Raw genomic sequence first — 13,738 nt, forward strand, 5'->3', positions numbered from 1 at the left:
TTTCCTTCCCACTCTATTTTTTGAAAATTTCCTCAAGCAAGCGTAAACGTTTTGGGAGGGTATCCCGTCTAACCCCTTTTTTTAATTGGTTTTTTCGGTTTCGGAGGGGGGGGGGATGGTTTTTTTCCCATTTTTGTATATTTTTTCCAGTATTTTACAATATACCTCCCTACCCCCTGTTTTCGGATCTTTTTTATTGCTGGTGTCTCACAGAGTCAAATGCCTTTTGTATCTGAATGCCATACACAGTGGTTTCCTATATTCGTTTATTTTTCCTTTTTTTTGGGTGAGCGTGTGGTGTGGTCTGTTGTTGAAACCACTCGAAAGCCTGCTTGTTCCTGGGGCGGTTAGAATCCGACGGTCAGAGATGCGATTTGTGATGTTTTTTTGTGAAAAATTTTTGAAAGAGCTAAAAGGGGGCTTATTGGTCGGTAGTTCTTTAGATCCTTTTTCTGTCCCCTTTTTTTATGTATGAAATAATTTTGCATTTTTCCAGGTTTTTCGGAGTTTTCCCCGTTGATACGGCTTTTTTTAAAAAGATTGGCTTTTCACTGTTGCAATTCTCCGCTCTTTTATAAGGTTATACAAATTCCTCTCCCCATTTTTTTTTTCCCCCCTCTTTCCCTTTTAAAGCGCTTTTTTTTTATTTCTTCTTTTGTGATTTTAGGTACGTCTCTAGTTCCGCTTCGCTTCTCCCAGGGCTGTTCTTTTTGAGTTGTATGATCCCTGAAAAAAGTCCTCCCTATTCTTATATTTCTTCTTTTATGTTATTTCCCCATCGGGTTTTTTTAATTGCATAAAATTGTTTTCCCCCTTCCCGGGTCTCTTTTAACTTTTTTCATGCTAGTCCCTTTATATCACTGTTTTTTTTTATTTAGTATTGAATTTCCGTACATCCCCCTTTTCTTTTTTTTTAGTCTTTGTTAGTTGGGGCAAATTCTATTTGTCCCTGATTGACGTATCTTCAGCCCCTACTTTTTTGCATAAGCTTTTAAAAATTTTACCGAAAAAACTTGCTGGAGTTTTGTTTGAATTCTTACCGCCTACTTCTAGGGGAATTCTTTAATAGTCTTTAAACTGTTTGTTGTTTTGGTCAATGTTGAATCTTCGTCGTTAAAAGGGAATATCTGTTTTGGATTTAAAGGGTTTAAAATTCTGTGCTCTGGTCTTCCCAAGTTAGCAAAAATTTCTGTTTTTTTTTTTGATTTCCCTTTTCCCTTCTGGGGTGTAATTTTAAAATTTGGCCTCTGCCCCATTTTATGCGCTCCAACATTTATTTTATTAAAAATTTCCAAAATTTTTTACTATCGCGCCTATTTAAATTATGAATAAATTTCGTTCTTGATGTCAATGGGATTTCCCAAAGCCCACTTCCACTCTATCTTTTTCGAAGAATGTATTCATGATTTTAGTGATCACCCTCCGCAAAAAAACTAGCATTTGTCCCCTCTCTTTCCCTATCCCTATTCCGTGTTTCCCCTTTTGGGGTTTTCCTACTGTATTTTTACCCTATTTTTGCATTAAAATCCCCCCATTTTTTTTGTAAAAATGGGATTTTTACTCTCTCGCTGGCTAATGAACATCTTCTAAAGCTCTCTATTTCTTCATCATGTGGCTGCAGGTTTGGAGCATAGACTTGAACAATCTTTAAAAGTTTACCTATTGTTTTAGTTTTTATTGTTACTAAAGCCACTCTTTCGCTTATGCTATAAATTCCACGATATTCTTTTCTAAACGTTTGTAAAAAAAAACCCACCCCAAATTCCGCTTGCTACCGGGGGTTTCCCTTTCCAATAACCTGCCCCATCTTTGTATCTTCTGTTCTCGCCTAGTCTTCAACCTCACAGATCCTACAATTCCATTTGATAAAGAAAGTTCCTCAATAATGCTAGAAATGGATTCATTCTCATTGCCCTTTATATTATATGTGAAAAGGGTTCTCAACGGGGGCGGCCTGTTTTTGTCCGGAATTCTTAGCACCCTCTTTCTGGAACATCCTATCCCCCCGGGCCGAAACCAGGGGCTCCTTCGCCCCCGGGGGAATGAGGGCCTTGCTCTTTTGTGCAGTCAGGGTTTTTTTGTTTGAGGGTAACGCCAGTTACCCCCACCTAGGGGTTGGTGTATCTTGGTGGAAGGGGGAGTATTTACCCGGATGCCACTGAAAGCCCCTCCAGGGGGGTTGGCCCTGTTTAGCGGTACTTACTGTCGCCACGCACCCCTGCTCACAACCAGGGTATACCCCCGTGAGCAGGGGCTTAACTTCAGAAGTGTGTAATGGATTGTATTTTATACATGATTTTTTATGTCATGTACGCCCAGTGCAGACACAGTTGTTCACCTAAAGCTACGCAAAATTTCTTTCTTGACATGCCACCAACAACCCCTTTACTTCTCCCTTGTATTATATGCTACCACTCTTACTTTACGTAACTACATCGGCCTCGGTACCCATGTATAGACGCGCCACATACAGCCTACACACGTGCATATCACCCCATGTATCAGCCCACCTGCGCATACATCCTTGCATCTGCTAGACTGTATATACACACTAAAAATACATGCTATGCTGACGCCACGATATGCGCACATACTTTTTAAAATACTCATGCATACACAATACATTCACGCATACATTACAAAAACATACATACCGCACTTCACTTCTACCTATATTACGCATTATACACTTACTCACTCTCACCCTATTATTACATATATATACACATACAATATAAATATTCATATATACACCATCAATACATCCACATATCACATCACATATCATGCACTACACCCCCGCACAAAACACCATACATTACACGCATATATATATACCATAAAATACTATATCCATTAATTTGCTACTCTTACATATCACCCATGGATACGTCACGACAACCACCATACTCTGCGCGTTTCGTGCATACCCCCCACACTCGGCACATACTTTGACAGCTCGCATAACGCACACACCACTCCATTAAATAGCCCAATCATTATAATGTGCAAAAATTGTAGGCAAAAATGGGAGGTGGGTTTGTGGGAGGGAGGATTTAGGATTTTTAAAGGGGTAGGGGGGTTTTGGGGGTTAGAGGGAGTTAAAGGGGGGTTTTTTGTATCTGGCATTTTTCGGAGAGGGGGGCGCATCCTTACGGTTGCTAAGCCTACCGCCCGGGTGCCCTCGGCGCCCCCGGCTTCGGGTCGGGGGGTCAGCTTTTTTCACTATCTGGGTGCCATCGTTTAAAATTACCTTTGTGAGTGCCTGTTTACTGGGGGGTTCTTCTGTGGGGTGTCTGATTATATTTGTCGTTTTATGGAAACCCATATTTAAACCTACCGTTTTTTTTTGATATATGTCTTACATACTGGCGGTTTGGGTTCCTTAGCAAATCTCCCCTGGGGGGAAACGTGGCGTGCGATTTGGCTGTTACTCGGTGCCCTTGAAGTTTTTTTCTAATGTTTTTTTTTTTTTCGAAAATTTTTCGAAATTTGGGATTCTGTTCGTTGGGGAATGATTTTTTTTTATTATTCTATCTATCGGGCACTCTCATAACGTGGGATATGACCTTATTTAGCAGGTAAAAAGTCTAGCATTCCTATTGGCACTTTTGGCATCTCTATTATTTTAAAACGACCACGTATGCATGCCCAAAATATTGAATTTTATAAGCTTGTGGACTATGGAAATTATTTTTCTTTTTTGGGCTGGATTATAAGCTCTATATTTCCAAAATTCTTTTTAGGGGCACTTCACGATCACTTTTCACTCAAATTTTTAGCACCATTATCACTGATCTAACCACGACACCTCTTTTATCTTTGCCAGTACCACCCCCATATATATTATATTTTATATATATATATTTTTAAATATATAATTATTTTTAAATATATATATTTATATACATATACTAGACGCAAAAAACCAACACACACACCCCACAATACACACACACACACCACACACCACCATATAAAAATATTATATTATTATATAATATATATATATAATTATATATTATAATATATAATATACCACACACACATATATATATATATATATATATAATAATATATAAAATATTTTGTATAGTTATTATAATAATATATAATAATATTATAATATTATATATATTTTATATATATATGTTTGGTGTGTTATATATAAAATATATATATAATATATTTTTAAATTTTTTAATATATATATAATATTATATTTTAATATGTGTGTGTGTGTTGTGTGTGTGTGTTGTGGGGTTGTGTGTGTGTGTATCTGTTCGTGTGTGTGGTTGTGTTTTCGTCTATTTATATGTAATAAATTATATATAAAATATATATAATTATATATATATTATATAATGTATATATGTATATATATATATATATATAATAATTAAAATTATTGTATTTTTAATGTATATATAATAATATTATATATATATATATAAATAATATTTTAAAATTATATATATAAAAAAATACATACACACACACCACACCCACACAACACCACACACACCCCACACAAATATATTATATATATTTTTTATATATATAATAATATATATATTATATATTTTAAATGTATAATATTATTGTATATATATTATAATATATAAAATATTAAAAATTTTTAATAATATCTTTTAATCTATAAATCTTATTTTCATCTATAGATAAATACATCAAATTAATCTCACAAAAATTTTATCTCTCTACACATCTATTTATCACTTAAATATAAAAAAGAAAAAATAGATAGATAGATATGTGTTGATAAATATAATATATATATTTTATAATTTTTAATATATATTATATATATATATTATATATATAATAAAATATAATATTATAATGAATTATTACATTTTTTCAATAATGTATAATGATGGATAATAGATGAAGATAATTTCATATATCCATTATTTATATATATATTTTATAATATATATATAATAAAATTGTGAGGTACTTGATGGGTACGTGACCCTCATCCGCCACTCGAGCCAGGGGAGCAGCTCGTGCTGATTGGTTCATCATCATCACCCAACTGACGTCACCGGACCACCTCGATGCTGATTGGTTCATCTCATCACCCTGCCGTCATGCGGCCGCCGATGTGTTTGGTTATCATATCACCCCCTACGTCACGGGGGCCAGCTCAATACTGATTGTTGCTGCTGGACCCTTTTCGGGCGCCATGCCCTATGAATCTTTTGTTAATTTAAGGCTTCGCATCGTATATATTGGTGATGTATTTTATTATTCTGTCGTGTACACACTGCGAGAGTGGGTTAAAAAAAGTGTTTTCTTTATATTGGTTTAAATGTATTTTGGGAAAATTTTCCTTTTGTTATTTGTGTGTGGGGTTTTTGGGGGCGGGGGATCTAATGTGCACTGGTTGGCTAGCTTTGGGGTCTTGGTTTTCTTTAAAAGTAAAATTTAAATTTTATCCTTTCCCACAAATTGTATTAATTTTTTTATTTTTGTAATTAAACTGCAAGTTTTTTATATAGTCTGGGGAGATTATTTTCCCCCCCTTCATCTTTAAATTTTTTTTTTTCTTGCGTTGTTTTAACGAATTGGCGACTTTGCTGTTCTGGAAATTTGGTGGGGGGGAATGTGGGGATTTTAAAAATAGTGAATTCTTCTAATTTGTGGCGCCCTTGCCAATTCTTTAATTTTTTGCCTAAGGTGAATTACTGCCCCCCCCCCCAAATTTGAATTTTTTGTGTGTGAAATTTGAAAATGATAACCGGTGCTCGTTTTAAAGACGGGATTCTTGGGTTTTTTAATACTCGCCAACCCTTTGATCGGATTATAAAATTGACTGTAGCCGAATTTAATTTTTTATTTATTTAAACTATTATTTAGGTGAGAAACCCTCAGGCATGTTTGGAGCAGGATTTTTTGCCAAAATGAATGGACCTGAATGGGAAAAAGTCGAAATGAGAAAGAGAGTGGTCGAAAAAAGGATGAGGGTACTGATGATAAATTGGGTTGGGGAGGGGTATATATATATATTAAAATATATTATATATATATATATATATAATATATAATTATATATATATATATACACACCTACAAAGCCCACGCACATAACCCCAATATGTGTGTATATATAGTATATATATATAATATTATAAAATATATATAATTTTATAATATATATAATATATATATATACACCACAATATATAAATATTTGTGTATTTACTGTATATTTATATAAAATTAAGATTTATATATAATTAAATTTAAAAATAATAATTATTATTTAATATATATATATATAATTTATAATATAATATATAATACACATTATATCTTAAATTATATACATATATACAGTATATATCTTTAAAATTTTTTACATATTACATGTATAATCTTAAAATTTATATACATATAACTGTATATATACATATATAAATATATATGATATATACATGTATTATGTATATCCTTAAGATATATATTATTATATATATATATATATATATATATATTATATTAAAAATAGCATATAACATCTACATACAACATACAAAATCACATGGTGGTGCGTGGTGTGTGGTGTGTGTGTGTTGTGGTTTGGTAGTAGTTGTATGTATGTATTATGCTATAAATATTATAATATATATAATATATATATATAATTATATATTAAAATTTTATATATATATTATATATATATTTTAAGTTTAAAAAACATATATAAATGTATATATAACAATAAATTTTATAAAAAAATAATATATCAGATTTGTATATAAATATTAAGATATATTGTTATTATATATAATATATATTTAAAATTTTATATATATATATACACAGAAAAAAATTAAAATAAATCGTAACGTTTCGAACTCTTCCGGTTCCCATTTAGACAAAAATAAAACCCAATGGAAAGTTCCCCTTTGATTTATCGCTGAAAGGTTCCCTAGGGTGCCCCCAAAGTCCCCAATATTTTTCTTGATCCCGGAGACCCTAGGCCTAAGGGGTTCGCCTCATTGCAAAGCACAAGAGTCGCCGCCAGTGACTCCAATTTAGTGAAGAACCATCGGCAAAGTAAAAATCCAAGACCTTTAATTGCCCAAATTTCCCCCATACTGACTTTGGCTAGTAGCTCTGCCCATTATCCATCTATGTATTGTTGAAAAATGTTTTGGGGCAAGACACAGCCTTGCCTAACCCCTTTATAGGGAAGAGTTGACAGGCCCCTACCACACTTTACAGCACTTTCATACTGGTATATGGTTGCTTTTTTGCCAAAAATTTTGGGGGAATTCTCTAGTCTCAGGACCTCTTTTAGGATTATGAGAGAGTAAAAACGTTTTTGAGGTCGATGGGAGGCTTCAAGAAACCACGGGGAAACTCCGAGGGCGTTCCCTAATTACTCGAACGCTAGTTTCATTTTATTGTGGACTTCCGGAGTGAAACCAGATCTCCAGTCTCTGGGCCTTAGTAGGTAGCCACGGATCCGTTTCAGAAAAATGGGGCAAAACTGCTGGTATCTGGTAGTGTAAGCCACGGGAGTTGAAAACAGTCCAAACGATCCCTTTTCACCTTCCAGGAAGGGTACCCGCCCCCAAAAGGGCGGGGGAATGTACCAGACTTAATGGGAGTCAAAGGCTGTTGCAAACCCCGGCCCTAGGTCCCCCCAGCCTTTTGCATTTTACAGGGATATCACATAGCCTGCCGTGTGTTCCTTGTGATGGTGGGGCCGGGACAGGTATTGTGATATCGCGCTCCAAGCTAACTTTGGGGGGTCTACCTGGGACAAACTGCTCAAATACTCACCCAACGTTAGACCTCAACATGATCTGAGATCTGTCCATCCACTAAGCGACTGCAGTCATCTACAGTGGGGTTAGAGTTGCGCTTCCCCAGGCTTGGGAGGGAGGGTTTAAGGGCTTTACCAAAAAAATGCCTTTCAACCTCCTCACAAGATTCCTGATGAAAATGTTCCTTGTCCTAGCCCCGAGTGTCCCCCTCCTACCCCCAAAGGCGACGCAAGACCTATTTCCATTTTGCGGGAAAGCGAAAACCCCTTCAGTGGCCTCTAATGTCTCAGATAGGATTTTGCCCTTCCCGGGGATATGCCATGAACTCATGCGCTGCTTCAAGTGTTTTGATCTTGAAAAACTCCTAAGAACAAATTGGGAGTTATATATGTATATATATATGCTTAAAATTAAAATTTTATATATATTATTATTATATATATATATATAAAATTTTATATATATATCCCTAATATATATATATATATATATATTTTATCTATTTTTATTATATATATAATATATATATACATATAAATATTTATATATATTATTTTATATATAATTATATAATATATATATATATCATATATATACTATAAATTTTATATAATTATATATTAATTATATAATTTTATATTATAAATTTTATATATATATATATATATATAGGATATACATATATCATATTTACACACACATATATATAAATATATAATATTATATTATATATAATATATATATATATAATATAAATAATTGATATTACGTGTTATTATAAAACTGATACATAATATATATATTTATATATAATTTTATTATTATATATTATATATATGTTGTGTGGGGTTTTTGGGGTGTGTGTGTGGTGTGTGTGTGTGGGGTTTTGATTTTATATATTATATATATATATATATAATTTTATATATATAATTTTATCTATACTATATGTAATATATATAATATTTATAATATATATATATATATATACAATATATACTGTAGTATTCATGTGTGATATTTTTCAATTTGTATTATATAATATATATAATAATATATAATTTTAAAAAAATTTTAAAATATATAATATTTTTCTATATAGGAAATACTATAATTAAAATATATATATATATATATAAATAAATATATATATATTCATATCATAAGATATAGATATATATCATTTATTTTTTATATGTTAACAAAAAACACACACACCCAAAAAAAAATATAAAAAGATAATATTTAAAATATATATATATATAAAATATAAACAAATGTATTTTTATTATTATTTTATTATAATATACAAAATCTATATATACCATCCTATATAAGTATATATATATATATATATTATATATATATAATATATATATATATATATATATATATATATATATTTTTTACAACTATTACAATATAGAGAAAACAACAGCTTATTTCTACCTTATGTACCAACAAACACCACACACCACACACACACCCCACCACCACACAACAACACATGTTAATATATATTTATAATATAAATATATATATATATTAAAATATTATATATATTATAATTTTGGTGTGTTGGTGTGGTGTGTGGTGTGTGTAGTTTTTATTATTTTTATATTATATATAATTATATATATATATATTATTAATTAATATATAATATATATTTAATATAATAATTATATTATTATATGTAATATTTTTTTCCATAAAAATTATAAAATGACTATATACATCTATATTCCCAAAACCATTTTATAGAATATAGATATATATGATATATATTACATATTAATTTTTATTATTACATATCATATAAAAATATATTACATATAATTTTCATAAAATATTATTATAGATGAATATATACATCTGTATTTGCATATCCCCTTTTGTATATATATTATCTATATTCTATATCTATCTATCTATCATCTATATAATATATATATATATTATATATATATATATATATATAATTATTTTTTTTATTTTGTTAAATATATAGATCACACCACACATACACCTGTGTGTGTGTGTGTTTGGGGGTGGGGGTGTGTTATTGGTAATTCATGTATGTAGTAGTATGTGTGTATGTTGTATGTACAAACACCACACACAACACAACACAACACCACACACACACACACACACACACACACACACAACCCCACCCACACACACACACACACAAAACACACGCACACGCACACAAAAGCCCCACACACACCCATATAATATTTAAAATATAAATTATATATAATAAAATTATATACTATAATATATAATTTTTCCAAAATATATATGAATTATAAAAGACTTATTATATATATAATATATATATATATATTTATAATATAATTAAAATATATTATAAAATATTTCCCAAATATCCATTTATATGTGATATTTGTAAAATATATATAAAATTATATATATTATTTTTATATATATATATATATATATATATATAAAATATGTTATACTATATAAAAAATATATAATATATATATATATATTAATATTTATGTATTATATATATATTATATATATATTTTAATATATATATATATTTATCTCTCGGAATCCTCGCCCAATTTCCTGTCAGCGTTCTTTTTCCCGGTTTCGATGGCCCCGTAAATCGGTACGTTGGTAAAGAGTGTTTTGACATCGCAGCTAAACCAAGTTTTTTGCATCTCTCCCGACATTTTGCATTTTGGCCATCATATGGTTGTTTTTGGGAAGATGAAAACCGCCGATGGAGTTTTCAGGCGCTGAGGGAGGTGCTACATGTTCTTTGCTAACCGGTGTTGGGCACCCCCGGGTTTCCTTTTTGGATGATGGGTCTCACGGGGTTACCTTTTTTTTGGGTTTTTATGTTCCCCCGGGATCGTGGGCGTCCCGTGGCGTCTCCTCGAGCGGGATGCAGCAAAGGGCTTTTCCCCCTTTTCCGAACATTTTAGGATCCTCCTTGCTGCTTGTTAAAAATCTAGGGACCCTTTCCTTTCGCGTTTCCTGTCCTCGCTTTGGAGCAGTTTTTCGATTTTATTGACATAATCGTTTTTATTTAAAGATTGTTCTCCCTTTCAATTTTTTCGACTGAATTTCCCTACACAAACATATATATATAATAAAAATATACATATATGTATCCCAAAATTTCATACATAATATTAAATAATAAATATTATATAAAACACACCACCCATACATATATACCCAAACACACCAAAAAAAATATAATATATAAAATATATATTATATTTTATATATATATATAAATATTATAACATATATATATATATTACATTTTATTTTCATTTTATATATCAAATGTATGTATAGATATTTATACATAATATAAAACAATACTTTTAAAACACATATTTTGTACATATATATACCTATATACAACATATTTTACAATGTATTTTTATATGTATATTTTTTAAATCCCTATAATTTTTTAAAAATATATATACATATATAATATACCCTACTTTATTAGTTATTATAAATATAATATATATAATATATATATATAATACAAATATATACTATGTAATACATTTACATTAAAATATATCATTACATATAAATACAAAGATAAAATTTTAAAAATATACAAATATACCTATGTATTTAATATAAAACATATTATTTTTATGTACCTATGCATATTAAAAATATATATATACAATATATAATATATATATATATATATATAATTTTGTTTTGTGTGTGTGTGTTTTTTGGTGTGTGTGTTTTGTATATTTATATATAATAATATATAAAATATATATAAAATATATTTTATATATATATATATAATAATATATAGATATTATATACATATATATTTATATACATATATATACATATATATATCTACATATGTATATCACACACACACACACACACACGCATACAAAGTCTCTCTCTCCTCCCCACTGTCCTCATATTCACACCACACACACACTGTAAACATATGGGCTAAATTTTAAAATTTCTTTTTGGGGTAGCTTTAAAAGCTTTTTTCGATAAGTTTGGGCATCGTGATTTTAAAAGAAAAAGAGGAAAAACCCAACGAAGGGGTTTGCCCCTCAGGCTGGTCGCCGACGCAATTTCAGGGGCAACCCAGGGAAACAACCAAGGGGGTCTTCCCTCGCAGGAACCGAGCCGCCGAGAGAGGTCGGAGGGAGGTGGTGGAGGCGCTGCTCGCCGGGGGCGCTGACCCCAACGCCCGGGGGATTTGGTAAGGCGGAGGGAAGCCGAGGACGGCGATTGTATCATTATCATTATTTTTGTTGTTGGTATCATTATTATTATTATGTTTTTTTTATTGTTATTCCTCCCTTTTCCGCTCTTTCTTTCTTTTCTTCTTTGTTCATTCGTCACGTCTCTCTCTCTCTCTCTTCCTCTTTCTCCCGCGTCCTTTCTTCTCTCACTCCTTTTCCCTCTATGTCTATTCAGTCTTTATCCCTTTTCTTCCGCTCTTCCATTTTCGCTCCTCATCCTTCCCCATTCTTTCTATTTCCTCTTCCTTTATCATTATTTTCTCTTCCTTTCATCCCCATGACCACAATTCCCATCCTCACTTTCACCTCCATTATCCATTATTGTTGTTGTTATATTTGTTATCATAGTATCATAATCATCATCCCTTAAGACACAACCAAATTACTTAAAATTAGTTTTTTTTTTCATTTCATTTGGCGATTTGAGGAACGAAAATTAACTAATTGGCACCTGTCGCCATACTGCCGCGCTATTAGTGAGAAAAAAATGGTTTTCATGGCATTATTTTGCACATTGATGGCACGATGAGACTGCTCGCTTCACAGCCGGTGATGCTAACTGGCGGTGTGAGCTACTGTATTGTGTGCTTATGAACGTCATTTTTCTCTCAGTGAAAGTTTCTCTGGAGTTGCCATTTAGTGAATTTCCAAGAGCCGATATTTGTTCCCGAGATATTTAGGACATAATTGCCTAATGATTTGTGTGTGTGTGTGTGTTAAGAGAAGAGAGATGAGAAGGAGAGGGAGGAAGGAGAGGAATAGGAAGAGCAGGATATAGGAGAGGAGGAGGAAGAGAGGAAGAGAGAAATAGGGAGGAACGGAAAGAGAGGGAGGAAGAGAGTAGAGGAGGAAGAGAGAGAGAAGGAGAAGAGAGAGAAGGAGAGAGACAGAGAAGAGGAGAAAGTAGGAGAATGAGAGAGAGGGAGGAAGAAGAGAGAAAGAGGAAGAAGAGGAGAAAGAGAGAGAGAGAGAGAGAGAGAGAGAGAGTCTGTCCTTCTTTCTCTCTCCTTTACCTCTCTTTCTCTCTCAATAACGACGTCGATAGTGTCAAATCATGCTACTTACAGGGCTCCTTCCTCTTCCTTCTCTCTCTTCCTCTTCTTCCCTTGTTCATTTCTCTCTCTTTCCTTTTCCTTCCTTTTCTCGCTTTCCTCTTCTTTCCTGTTCTCTTTCTAATCCTCCCTTCAGTTATCCTCTCCTGCCCCTCTTCTCCCTCCCTTTCCGTAGTTACTTTCATATCCTTCTTTTCCTTTCTCTCTTCATTTTATTCTCTCTCTCTTCGTCCTCTTCCTCCATCCTTTCTAATTCTCTCCAGCCTCCATCCCCTTCTTTCTTCCATTCCTCCCTCTCTCCTCTTTCTCTTCTTCCCTCTCTCTTCCTCTTTTCGCTAACTTTATAATTCTCTCTTCACCTTCGCCCATTCCTGCCTCTCCTATTCTTCTTTTTCCCTCTGTCTATCAGCCTTGCCTCTTTCTCTCTATCCTTTCATTTACCTCTCTTCTCCTCTCTCTCTTTCTCCTTTTTTCTTCTTGCTCTCCTCTTTTCCTCTTTTCCTGTCTCCTTTTTCCTCCCTCGTCTCTTTTCTCTCTCATTTCCTCCTCTCTCTTTCCTCTCTCTCTCTCCTCTCCCCCTCTC

This window comes from Penaeus monodon, chromosome 5, assembly GCF_015228065.2.
Source record: "Penaeus monodon isolate SGIC_2016 chromosome 5, NSTDA_Pmon_1, whole genome shotgun sequence".
Lineage (NCBI taxonomy): Eukaryota > Metazoa > Arthropoda > Malacostraca > Decapoda > Penaeidae > Penaeus > Penaeus monodon.